Source organism: Nannospalax galili, unplaced genomic scaffold (assembly GCF_000622305.1).
Source record: "Nannospalax galili isolate Female #2095 unplaced genomic scaffold, S.galili_v1.0 scaffold363, whole genome shotgun sequence".
Lineage (NCBI taxonomy): Eukaryota > Metazoa > Chordata > Mammalia > Rodentia > Spalacidae > Nannospalax > Nannospalax galili.
In genome coordinates this window covers 1,105,093-1,118,554 of record NW_008351176.1, presented here as the reverse complement: position 1 = coordinate 1,118,554, position 13,462 = coordinate 1,105,093, and positions in this window count along the sequence as shown.

Below are 13,462 nucleotides of genomic sequence, written 5' to 3'. Positions count from 1 at the left end.
GATGGATGGATGGATGGATGGATGGATGGATGGATGGATGGATGGATGGATGGATGGATGGATGGATGGATGGATGGATGGATGGATGGATGGATGGATGGATGGATGGATGGATGGATGGATGGATGGATGGATGGATGGATGGATGGATGGATGGATGGATGGATGGATGGATGGATGGATGGATGGATGGATGGATGGATGGATGGATGGATGGATGGATGGATGGATGGATGGATGGATGGATGGATGGATGGATGGATGGATGGATGGATGGATGGATGGATGGATGGATGATGGATGGACTGATGACAGATGACAGGTGGGCAGGCGGTGGACTGAATGGAAAAGGCGCGAAGCAGAAGAGAAACAGGAAGAATTAGAAAGTTCAGTGCTTTTAACATTTCCGGGCTAAAGTTTTTTCGGGCTTAGTAGATATTCCTATTGGTCTGATTGTCTTGGCTGGCTTTGGAAGGGTGGGGCCAACCTTTGCTATATAAAAGCGGGTCCAGGGCCCCTCCCTCAGTGCGCGAGTTGACCCTGAGCTGTGGAGCTGGGACGGAAGCCGCATCTTCCTCTGCGCTGTGCATCGCTGCTCTTCGGTGAGTCCTTAGACCCTGCCGCTGCGCACACTCCCGACGTCCAGCTCGCCAGATCCGGACCCCGGAGATCAACAGGGGCCAGAGCAGCAGGGGAGCCAGGGTGACTGACATCTGTGTTCTCTCCGGCCTGGGCTCCCAGACCCTTCATCAGGCTCCACGGCAAGTTTTCTGAAAGGGGAACTGAGGAGACATAGAGGGGCCTTGGGGTGTCGGGGGCGCTGGCGTGGGGGGCCGGCCTTTCCAGCGCCTGAGCGCAACAGCCCAGCGAGTGTGGATGCGGAGTTCCGGGGTCAGGATTGGAGTGTCGGGAGGAGCCAGGCGGTAAAGAAGAGGCACCGAGCGGCTGCAAATGAGACATGCTCTATTTTCTCCGAGGGAGGACACAGGCCACTGGGCAGGCGGACACCTGGCAAGAGCACGTGGTGCCTATGGTTCCAAGGACTTTTTGTGGGTAATCACACAAAGGTGGTCTCTTGACAAAACTGATTGACAGATTCCATCGCTCTTTACTTTGTGGGGGGGTCCCAAAATCCGGTATCAGTCATTTTGTGTTCATAACCCCCACCGGATGTCTAGGGGTGGCCATTTTGTCTCATGAGGAAAGTCTCTATCAGCGCCATGTTGTCTGAACATAAACACGCCCTCAAGGCCTTGATTCCCTGAATGCTGTAATTAATGTCAAATAATATTAGCTGATAGCTCTTCGTTGGTAACTGTATTAAAAATGCTACTCGAACCCATTCATTTCAGTATTTCTAGCAAACAGAAAAGGCCCAGGAAATGATCTCATTTCTCTTAGATTTTATAGAAAAACCTTAACTAGCGCCTCCTGCACATTCTTTGATGGTAAGGATACTTCCATGTAAATTTGAAAACCTAAATAAAGTTGAACTAAGTCAATAGGAGTTATCTGGAGGGAGATGAAGAATCTTACCCAGGATCTTTGCAAATAAAAGCACTGGTTTTCCTGGGGTTTCCCGGATTACTGTCTCAGACTTTTCAACGTGTCCAGTTTCCCGAAACAGCGCCGTAGTCGCACCTGCTGTCTCCTTCCACCACTGTCACCCCGAAGGAACGAGTAGAAAGACGTAGAGATGCTGCAGATAGAGTTTTTGCAAAAAGTAAAATCTGGAAAATGTCACAAAACAACTATACTGGAGTTTGATAGGGAGAATTCCCCCAGAAATCCGAATCAAGTGAGGGGACTGAGCGAAGAGTCTTTAGCAAAGGGCCAGCACAGTTCCGTGAGAATACAGAAAGGAGATCTTGGGGCTGGAGCGATGGCTCAGTGGTTAAGAGACCTGGCTGTTCTTGCCAGAAGATGGGTTTGAATCCCAGCACCTACATGGCGGTTAACAGCTATCCTTCACTCCAGTAGGTTAGGTCAGGACACACTGTCCTGGCCGAACTGAGGCAGTACACCGAGCAAAACAGGTGAGGACTGGCTAGCCTCAGGAAGAAAGGATAGAAAGGAAAACGGGCTGTGACAGACATTTGAGAAACCGATATCACAAAGCTATTGACCCTTCTTCAATAGCATCCTGTGTTTTAGAGATTGTATTCTCTGGGAGAGGTGAGGTGTTTTTTTGTTGTTACCCCCCTCCCCAATTTCTCCTAGGTTTTAAACTTTGGGTCAGAATAATTCTATTTCTGCTTCTCATAAGAATTTAAGTTGGGGGGCTGGAGAGATGGTTCAGTGATTAAGCGCACTGTCTGCTCTTGCAAAGGACCAGGTTCAATTCTCAGCACTCACATGGTGGCTAAGTACCATCTGTAACTCCAGTTCCAGGGGATCTGGCGCCCTCTCGAGGGCATTTCTCTACATGGGTGCACTTACATAGGCATGATGACACGCAACTTTAATCCCAGCACTTGGGAGGCAGAGGCAGGCAGATCTCTAGATTCCAGGCCAGCCTGGTCTACAGAGCAAGTTCCAGGCCAGTTGATGTCTACAGGGACACTCTGTCTCTTTCAAATAAAAAAAAAAAAAAAAAAAAAAAAAAAAAAAAGTTAAATATTAGGATCTACCCTGCTCTCCCACTTGCACATATTGGCAGACACCCACTGGGGACATTGTAGACTGGATTTCTCACCTGGGAAGTGGGTTCACCTCAAAGGGTATCCATGTAAATATGTTGGCACCAGACACCTGCTGCTCCCCACCCCTCCCCTGCCTCCTACCTGGGAATTGGCCTGGCTGCAGCTGACCTGAAACTTGCCTTGTAGACCAAGCTAACTTCTGTCTCAGAGATCTGTTTGCCTCTGCCTCTTGAGTTCTGGGAGTGAAGCTGTGTACCATCAGGACTGATTCAAGGACAGTTTCTCGTATAGGGGCTCAGGACATCTGTAGAATTTCTTTGAACACTACCGTTTCAAAAACTAACCTGGGGCTTGAGGCTTACTCTCTTGGACCGGTTCCAGGCAAACCTACACCTGCTCCCCTTACCAACTCTTCCTGCAGGATCCTGCTGAGGTACAGACTCATCCTTTGTGTAAAAGGCCAAGGTTACAGGGAAGGGAAGGACAGCAGGAAAGGAGGATCTGATCCCAAGAGCCAGGAGAATAAAGAAGATTCCAGGAGCCTGCTGGAAAATGAGGCATGCTGTTTTCTCCGGGGGTGGACACAAAGGCTGACAGTCAGGTAGCCTCCAGGCAACAGCACGTGTGCTCTTGGTCCTAAGGACTTTCTATAGAAAATCACCCAAAGTTGGCTTCACATCAAAACTGGTTATGTAACAGATTATACCACTTTATTTCTGGGATCCCTACACATCCGGTGTCAGTTATTTTGTGCTGATTCAAAGCCCCCCGGATGTCTAATGTTAGCTGTTTTGACCCATGCTGGAAATCCATACTAGCAACATTTCTATATATATACAGACCCTCACAGCCTTAATTTCCTTCAGCAGGGAAAAAGAAAAACATTACATTTGAAGTCCCCATATAGCAAAAGGAGTATTTCACAAATAACATGACAAGTGTTTGATTAGCCTTGGAATTTGGAACCAAGTAGGAAGCAATGAATTGTGACGCGTGGGTCTCACCAATGTTGTGCCTGTGCCTGCGGAGCTCAGAGGAAGGTGTCGGATCCACCGGAACTGCAGCTACAGACAATTAGCTACCATGTGGGTGCTAGGAACTGAACCTGGGTCCTCTGCAAGAGTAACCAGTGCTCTTAACTGCTGAGCCATCTCTCCAGCCCAAGTATAGACACATTTTTTGAAGGAATGAAAAATAAAGCTATAATAGAATGCTTTTCAGATGGTATATATCCTGAGTGATTTCAAAATGGCTTCTGAATTTTCTGATTATTTTACTCTTCAACTAATGATACCAGATATTGGTTGATTATATATTTATTTCTTAAAAGAACTCAGTCCTGATCTATCCATACGTCTTTCTATTTCAAAGTGTATTCTGTTCTTTTCTTTATTCAGTTCCATAATCCTTTGAGCTTTTCAACTTGTCCCCACCCCTCAGATCTCTGCCTCTCTCACTCCCTGTCCTAGCTTTCTTTGCATTACCCAGATTTTGGTGACTGCCATGCTAAAACCCAATCCTTACCCTACTCTTCTGTGATTTGGAATGAGGATGGATTATTAAAATTATATGATTCAAAACTCCAGGGACATAAGGAGAAAAAATAACATTCAGGTCCCACCCAATTTTGAGATTGAGTTTTAACTAATTTGTCATTTTTCCATATTTCTCTCTCTCTCTCTCTCTCTCTCTCTCTCTCTCTCTCTCTCTCTCGTTCTGGTTAAACCCTTCTCTAGTTTCACCCATTTTCTCATGCTTCTTGGTAACCTCCTTAGGGAAACCAAAAATGCCAATTCACTATGCTTCTTTTTTTTTTTCTCCTTTCTTTTACTTTTTGAAGACAGGATCTCACTATGTAGCCCTGAGTGCCAGGAACTGACTGTGTAGACCTGGCTGACCTTAAGCCCCACAAATCCATCTTCCTCTGCCTCCCGAGTAGGAGGATTCAAGTCATGGGCCATCGCATATGTATATAGAGAAGTGGTCTTTATAAGAGTTTTGTCTTTAAGTTTTTAAATACTGTCATAATGTAAATGCTGTGCTGCATAGCTTTAGTTGTGAACTTGATGCTCCTGGGAAGAGGGAACCTCAGTTGGGGAAATGCTTCCATTGGACTGGCCTGTGGCCATGTCTGTGGGGCATTTTCTTGATGGTTGAGTGATATGGGAGGGCCCAGCCCACTGTGGGCAGTGCCGTCCCTGAGCAGGTTCCTGTGTTGTATAAGAAAGCAGGCTGAGCACAAGCCAGAGGAGCAAGCCAGTAAGCAGCACTCCTCCATGATCTGTGTTCAGGTTCCTGTCCTGAGTTCTTGCCTTGATGATGGACTATACTGCAAGTCAAATAAGCCGTTTCCTTCCCAAGTTAGTTTTGATCAGTATGTTTACCAATAGAATGTTTTTAACAATAGAGGTTAACTAGACCAGAAATTGGTACCAGGAGTGGAGCATTGCTGTAACAGACCTCGCCCAGTTGTTTTGGGGAGGATAGTGGAGGTTTTGGGAGCTTTGGACTGGAAAAGCCATTGAGTGTATAGAGCTTAGTGAGCTGTTCTGTAGGAACTTGGAAAATAATGCTGAAAGAAGTGTAGACAAGAGAGGCCTGGCTTGTGAAGCTTCAAAGGGAAGTGGTGACTATCAGAGCTGTTTGTGTGATATTTTGAATAAAGAATCTGGTTTCTGGTCAGCTGGAACTGAAGAATCAGCAGTGATTAAGAAGAGACAGAACCACTGAAGTCAAACCTTTGCTTTACTGGGATGCTGGTTAGCTGGGGCTGAAAAATCAGCTGTGAGTAATAAGAGGCCAGCAGTATTGAGATGAAATCTTATGGGAAATATTTCTTCAGGGTCAGAACACAGAAGCTGAGGTCCAGAGGGGTCCAAGACTACATCTCAAGCTGGAATCAGGACTTGGTAATGTGTAAGAATCTCCTACATGGTACTAGTTTTGAAGGCATGAGGGGCTCATGGCGAGCAGCTGAGGTTTGGCACTGTGAGAAGCCAGGAAAGGCCACTGGTAAAGGTGCAGCCTCAGTTTTGGTGAAGACCCACAGGACTGATGGGGTCATGGAGAAAATCTGAGGCTTTGCACCCTGAGAGGCCGGGAGAGTCCATTGACGGTGCAGCCTCAGTTGCAGATGAGACTCCCACATACTGGAGATACCAGGACCATGGGACGGCTGCCAAGGGCAGCGACAGGTATGGAGTGGAACTGGCCTGAGCCTGCAAACAAGCTGTGTGTGCTGTGGACAGTGGAGTCAGAGAAGTGAAGCTCTCCAAGCTCTTTGGAGGCCAGAAGATCGTGAGTGAATCCCAGATGTCCAAACTTGAGCTACTTTGCTGAACTTTGGTTTTGCTTAAGTGCACCCAGTTCTTCCCTTTTGAAATAAGACAGTACTTGTTTTGGATTTTATAGGCACCCACAGTTAAGAGACTTTTTTTAAAAGAGAATTTGAACTTTTAATTTGTTTGATTTTTTTAATGACTGTAGGACTTTTAACGTTGTACTGTTTACGTAGTGGTATTAATATTAACATTATATCTGGGGACAAAAAATTGAAAGGCTGTGGTAAACACTGTGTTTGTGTGTCACGTTGACAAGGGGTTAATTGGGCCAAGCTTTAGTTGTCAACTTCATACACCTGGGAATAGGGAGCCTCAGTTGGGGATTCCTCCCATTGGATTGTCCTGTGACCATGTCTGTGGGGCATTTTCTTGATTGTTGAGTGATGTGGGAGGGCCCAGCCCACTGTGGGCAGTGCCACCCCTGGGCAGGTGGTCCTGTGTTGTATAAGAAAGCAGACTGAGCACAGGCCAGAGGAGCAAGCCAGTAAGCAGCACTCCTCCATGGTCTGTGCTCCAGGATCCTGCCCTGAGTTCCTGCCTTGGCTTCCCTTGATGATGAACTATGCTGCAAGGCAAATAAACCCTTTTCCCCCATGTTGGTTTTGGTTAGGCTTTTATCACAGCAATAGAGGGTAACATGCTATTCTATAAAAATTGCTTTTTTTCAAGTCAATATTATGCTTTGTAAATTTATGTGTGTGTGAAGATGCATGAAGCCATGGTATGATGGTTAGCATTAACTCAGAAAGTGACAGAATATGGAATCACATAAGAGACAAGTCTCCAGGTACGTTTGTGAAGGATTATTTAGCCTATAGGCATGGCTGTGTGAGAAATATAAATAGAATGTACTGTCTTTCCTTTCCAAGAAGTTTTACCTTTACAACACAAAGTAGAGGTGTCAGGAGTCAACTGCGATCTCCATTTTCTTTATCTCCAGTTTGCTCTTCCCAGTAGGGTGCTTGTGGATTCTCAGAGGTTGTAAGTCCTGAACCTCTTCCCACACAAGCTGACGTTTGTGTAAGATCCGAGTTGTACCTGCTTTCAGTAGCTCCGTTTTGTGTATTGCCTTCACCATTTTTGGGTTTTTTCCAATGTGTAAAAATATGAATGTAAAATATGAAATCTTCTCTGTCAAAAACATTTAAAACCTATGTGCTTGTCTTTCTTTTCAGTATCCTTGTTACAGAGCTAGTATCTACCTTAACGTTGTGTATTTGTTAACACGTCAGTTGTAACTTGTATCATTATAGTCTGCTTTCTCATCTACAATCCCTACACCCCCTTTTATGACTATGTGCCAGAGTCTTCTCACCTTACTTTCATGACTCTTACACTTTTGTGCCAGAACCCCAGGTTCCTAAAGTTTAAAGATTCTTAGTACAATCCCTTCTTCCCCTTATACAGCCAATTGGGTTTAGCTTGTGTGGTTGAACCTTGACTAATGAAGAACAGCCAAGCTGTCTTGAGTTAGAAATAAAAAGGAGAGGCCATCTCAGCAAAGTGGCTTGCTGGATTCAGAGCTGCTCCACACCTTTCTGAAGAAGTGAAACTTTTTGCCTTGCTGAAATGCTTTGGGATATGTTACCATTTTCTTGGGCCCCCAGACCTATTTCTAATACCTGTGGGGGATTATGCTGATGAGGTTACTATGATGGATCCTTGACATGCCATTCTCTCTGGATTTGGGTCCTGAATAAAAGGAGAAATTGAACACTCATTCTTGGTTCTCTTCTTACTGACTTCAGACACAATATGATCAGCTGACTCAAGCTCCTGTTGCCTTTGCTGTTGTGAGGGACTGATGTTTTCCTTGAACTCTGGGCCAAAATAAACTGTTCCCTCCTTAAGTTGCTTTTGTAAGGGTATTTTTGCTTATTCACTTTATCTGTGCTATTAACCTTTCTTTGTGTGCACATCCTTTGTTCCTATGAGGTCCAAGCTCTGAGCCAAAGAAGGAAGGCCTTGGAGTGCCGGGAAATTAAAGAAAATGTGAGGAGCCACAGGCAGATGCAACATATTTTCTTCACCCTGGGTGAAGGCACTCATCCTTGGTCTCGAGGACATATTTATACAAAATCATACAAAAGCAGCATTTAGCCCAAAATGATTTTATAGCACATTACATCACAATCCTATTCACTGCTTATTCGTGGTTCTCAGATATCCAGTGTCCTCCATCTTTGGCTGACGAATTCCAGATTCAACATATTGTCTAAACCTTTATATGGCCTTCACAGCCTCTGTTACCTATGTTGTTCTCCATGATGTCTGCTTCAAACTTTTTCTGTAGGAATGATTTATAATATGATCAGAATCTGGACTAACGACTTTTACTTAACCTTGCACCAAAAAGCTACTGTTTAAATGCAAACAAACTCACTCAGCCATGTGCTCTTGTGGCCTGGGCAGCTGACATTGATTCCTCTGGACTCCACTTTGCCCCATACCCAAAATAGTGAATGAATGTGGGTGTGCTTGAATTACCACATGAAAGCAGCCTATTTCTATTAGTATTCTCATTGAAAGCAGTGAGGATTTAAAATTATGCTTGGCATTGTGAGTATGAGATATTTTAGGACCTAGGGATCACTGGGCAAAAGTCTCTGAGATGATAAGGCTGGATGCAAGCTTGTGGTTCCCCAATTGATGTTGGAGAGACTGTTTGAATAGAGGTGTAGGTGAGGCCTGGCTCAAAAGCACGTACCTGTGAGACTTCAGAAGTAACAGGTGATTCTCAGAGTTTAGGCCCACCCTCAGAACTAGTGCTAAGAGTCGGGCTGATTATCTATTAGGGTATACCTGTAATGTGGCTTTAGTAACTAACACCTCATTGTGGTGCACAATGTGGGTCTCAAACCCATGACCTTGAGATAAACAGTCCCGTGCTCTACCGACTGAGCTAGCCTGACCACTTCTGTAAAAACAGGAATCTGTCCTCTCTGAACTCACAGGTCAGTGACTGGAGAAGTCCTGAGGAAAAAGGGAAATATGGAATGTCTTAGTCATACATTGTAAGTTGTACGGCATCAAGTACAAGGCTTTCCTTGGTAGCTCTCTCCAGAGTACTAACTCATGGATAGGTACCTGGAAAAGCTCCGAGGAAAAAGAGAATTATTGGATATTCTTAGTCATACAGGAGGGTAAGTGATAAGACGACAAGCCTGAAGCCTGGCCCGAAGTTAAACCAGAAAATAAAATGGCCTCTAATGGGAAATACTAGAGGAGAGAGGCCACTGGTTTGCCCCCATTTACAGACACAAGCTAATTGTGGGTATAAGCTTTCAAACATGTCATCTCCCCAAGTATAGCCAGGGAGAAATTCAAGTTAGGCAATAGTAAAGGCAGAAACTTTTGTTGCTTTGATTGTCCTTAACTGAGTGGTAAATGTGACATACTCATGATCTTCTAAAATTTAAAAATATCGGGAGCTGGACATGGCTCAGTGGTTAAGAGCACCGACTGCTCTTGCAGAGGACCCACCCAGGTTCGATTCCCAGCACCCACATGGCATCTAACAACTGTCTGAAACTCTAGTTCCTGGGGATCCAACACCCTCTTCTGGCCTCCGCAGGCATTGCACAGCTTGGGTGCACTTGCATGTATGCAGGCAAAATACTCATATATGAAGTAAAAAGTCATGGCGGACACATTTAATCCGTGCAAAGGCAGGTGGATCTCTGAGATTAAGGCCAGCTTGATCTACATCTAGAATCCAGGTCAAATGGGGCTTTAGGGAGACCGTGTCTCAAAAAGATCAAAAAACCTCAAAACCAAAAACAAAAGTTAAAAAAAAAATTTAAAGGTCTGTAAGTGTTTATAAAAGTGTAGAGGGCTGGAGAGATGGCTCAGCGGTTAAGAACACTGGTTGTTCTTGCAGAAGACCTGGGCTCGAATGCCAGCACCCACATGGCAGCTAACAACTGTCCGTAACTCCAGTCCCAGAGGATCCGATAGCTCTTCTGACCTCCGTAGGCATTGCACGACACGGGTGCACTTACCTACATGCAGGCAATTCATGCATACACACAAAAATAATAAATAAGAATTTTAAAAATGCTTGAAAAGAAATCAAAGGGTGACCCTTCCAAATCAAGTGTCTGACTTTTGTCACTTCCCATTTCCGCTGCAAGAGCCAGTAGATTAAATTCTAAAAAAGAGCAAGTGTCTTTTCTTTTTAATATTAGCAATTTTTCATGTGCTGTTTGAATTTGTTAAGAAGCCAGTTCTAGAGGTGGGATTTGTCCCTCCCACTTCAGACCCAAGCCTATTGATCCTAAAATATCTTCCAAGTGCTCCCAGAGAGGCTGGCTCTGTAACTCAGTGTCCAAGAGGTAAACACAACCAGCTCTATAATAAGGCTAAATTATGCCTTTGAGAACAGCTAAGTGATAAATTATTACCAAGACAAAATATTACTACTTCTTTTGTCATATATTTTATAGGGTAATCAGCTTAAGGGATCTCTATTTTGCCACTAACAATGTACTTGGATGGAACCTCCCACTAAAACCTCAGGCTATAGGAGAAATGGAACCACCCCAAGCCTGCCTTGCCCTCAAATGATCAACAGTCAGGCCAGCTCCTTCCTTAGTCCTAAGATAACAGAGAATTTACTTACCACATTAGATGTGGTAAAAATTTAAAAATCCCACAAAGTTATGAGATCCATCCTTGACTTTGCCTTGCCTTAAGATGACAATAGGCCAGCCCCCTACTTATTCCTGGAATAACAGAGAATTTGCCTGTCACTTTAGATGTAATAGGAAATTTAAACCTCCTTACAAACATATGGGAGCCCATTTTAAAATGTTTTGGTGTTATCTTAGGTAATTCAGATGGACTATAAAAAGGTTCTGTTTGCTCAGATATTGCTAATTCAGATTGTACTGGTCAAATCATTATGGTTAATTCTCAGCCACTCCAAAAATTTCCAACTTTAACTTAATTGGTGCAATTGGTTTACTGTTACCTTTTATGAAATCAAATATTAGTTTATTATTAGAAACTTATGAGAGGATAGACATGGCTTAGCACCCCATTGAAAAAGTTGTCACAACAGATGGTAAGTTTATTACTGCTATTTTTGTCTCATGGTATTAATAGGAGAAAATGTTAGAAGGATATAAGAATGGAAATATTTTTAGTAAAGAATGATTTGTGTATGAAGATGTAAATGGCTGGATGTTTCCAGAATGCAAAGAGGATCTAAAAGCCTTTTTTGTATGTTGTGGAGGTTTGAGTCAGGTATTTAGAGTACGACTGTATTACCTACATGTGTGTAAGTGCACCCATGTCATGCAGTACCCATAGAGGTCAGAAGAGGGCACCAGATCCCCTGAAACTGGAGTTACAGACAGTTGTCAGCTGCCATGTGGGTGTTGGGAATTGAACTGGGATCCTCTGCAAGATCAGTCAGTGCTTTTAGTCACTGAGCCATTTCTCTAGCCACGAATCGAGGTTTATTTAAGAGCATTTTCTTTTGGCTAAGTATTACACAATTCTTAAAAATAACAGACTGTAATAACTGATTTTATTAGGTGTTTAGTAACCATATCTAGAGTTCATTTTCCTGCTGTAGTCCCTCAAGGAAAAAAAAAAGACCTATCATATTATTACTGTTAATTTCTGAAAATTCCTTTTTAAAGATTTGCAATTTCTACTGTAAAGTAAAAATAAATAAATGACTGTAAAGTAAAAAAATAAATAAATAAATGACTGTAAAGTTAAAAAAAAAGATTTGCAATTTCTGTGTCTGCTTCCAATAAGCAGGCGTCTATGTCTAATTTTTAAATGGAGAATTTTCACTCAAGGCATGATCGATAGCCCCATGTTATGTCTATATTGGGTGAATAATGCAATACGTTTTAGTAGAAAATTTTTCTTAATATATATTTCATTATGTGAATATCTTATTATCTCTACTAAAGATATAAATCCAATTCTTTTGAAAGATTTACAAGTTCATCTGAAAAACTTATTTTTCGCTAGCCCCAGATGAAATTTAGTTAAATGTGTCACTAAGCTATCTTGGATCTATTGTCACTATTCTTTTTATTAAGCCTCATAAATGACATGAATCTGTTCCATAAAAGATAACATTAAATTCTTTTCATCAGCTGTTAGGTATTTTCAATTGACTTCAGTCTTCCTTTGGAATTCCCAATTTGGCTTTTTCTCAAAAAAAATTTTTTTTAAATTTATGTGTTTGAGTGTATTGCCCACATATATGTGAGTGCACCCGTGTCGTGCAATGCCACGGAGATCAGAAGAGGGCTTCAGATTTCCCTGGAACTGGAGTTAAGGACGGTTCATAGCCTCTGTGTGGGTGCTGGGAATCGAACCCGGGTCCTCTCCAAGAGCAGTCAGTGCTCTTAACAACTGAGCCATCTCTCCAGACCTTTTCTCAAAATTTTGCTTCTCTTAATGAAGACACTAATTTGAATTCATGCTGCCACTTTGTGACACCTCTCTAACTCCTATTACAGTGATTACAGCAAGAAGCTGAGTCTAAAACAAACCTAACTTTCACATATGATTAGATTTACCTATTTGTTGTTAAACTCCCTTTTCCCTTACAGCAGTGATTGGACAATTAACTCCCTCTTTAAGAATTTTTTTAATTAAATTTTTTTTATGTGTATGCTTGTATTGCCTGCATGTAGGTAAGTGCACCCATATTGTGCAGTGCCCATGGAAGTCAGAAAAGGCTGTTGGATCCCCTGGGACTGGAGTTATGGACAGTTGTTAGCTGTCATGTGGGTGCTGGGATTCGAACCCGGGTCTTCTGCAAGAACAACCAGTGTTCTTAACCACTGAGCCATCTCTCCAGCCCTGCTCTTTAAGAATTTTAGAATGGTTATTTCTACTCAATCACCTAAATGAAAAATATTTTCACCCCAAATCGACAAAGAGTTAATTATTCAACAGAGCTAAATGAAAGTGGAGGTCTTCATATTTATCCCTCCATATGACCAAATAATTTCAACCCCATGAATAGCCATCCTGTTGATATGCTATTCCTCAAAATGCAGCCCTGCCTTGTCACCTACTCCAGAGACATCTGATGATATTATGCTGACTCATGCTATGCCTCAGCACTGCACCCTGTCCAGCCCACAGCCAGGGACACCCTCTTGAACCTACTTCTTTGGTTTAACAAACAAGGGAACCTTTGAGAATGACTTTTCTAGGTTTGCCTTCTTTTATAATGTGGACATGCTTCCTCATTTATAAAACAAATAAAGGGGAACTGTAGGAATGACTTACCATATGGACAGAATCTGGACTAATGACTTTTACTTAAGCTTGCATCAAAAAGCTACTGTTTATCATGTAAAGAAAGTCACTGAGCCATGTGCTCTTGTGACCTGGGCATCTGACCTTGATCCCTCAGGACCCCACTTTGCCTTCCACCCAAGATACTGAATGAATGTGGGTGTGTTTGAATTACCATATGAAAGCACTAAGAGCATCCTA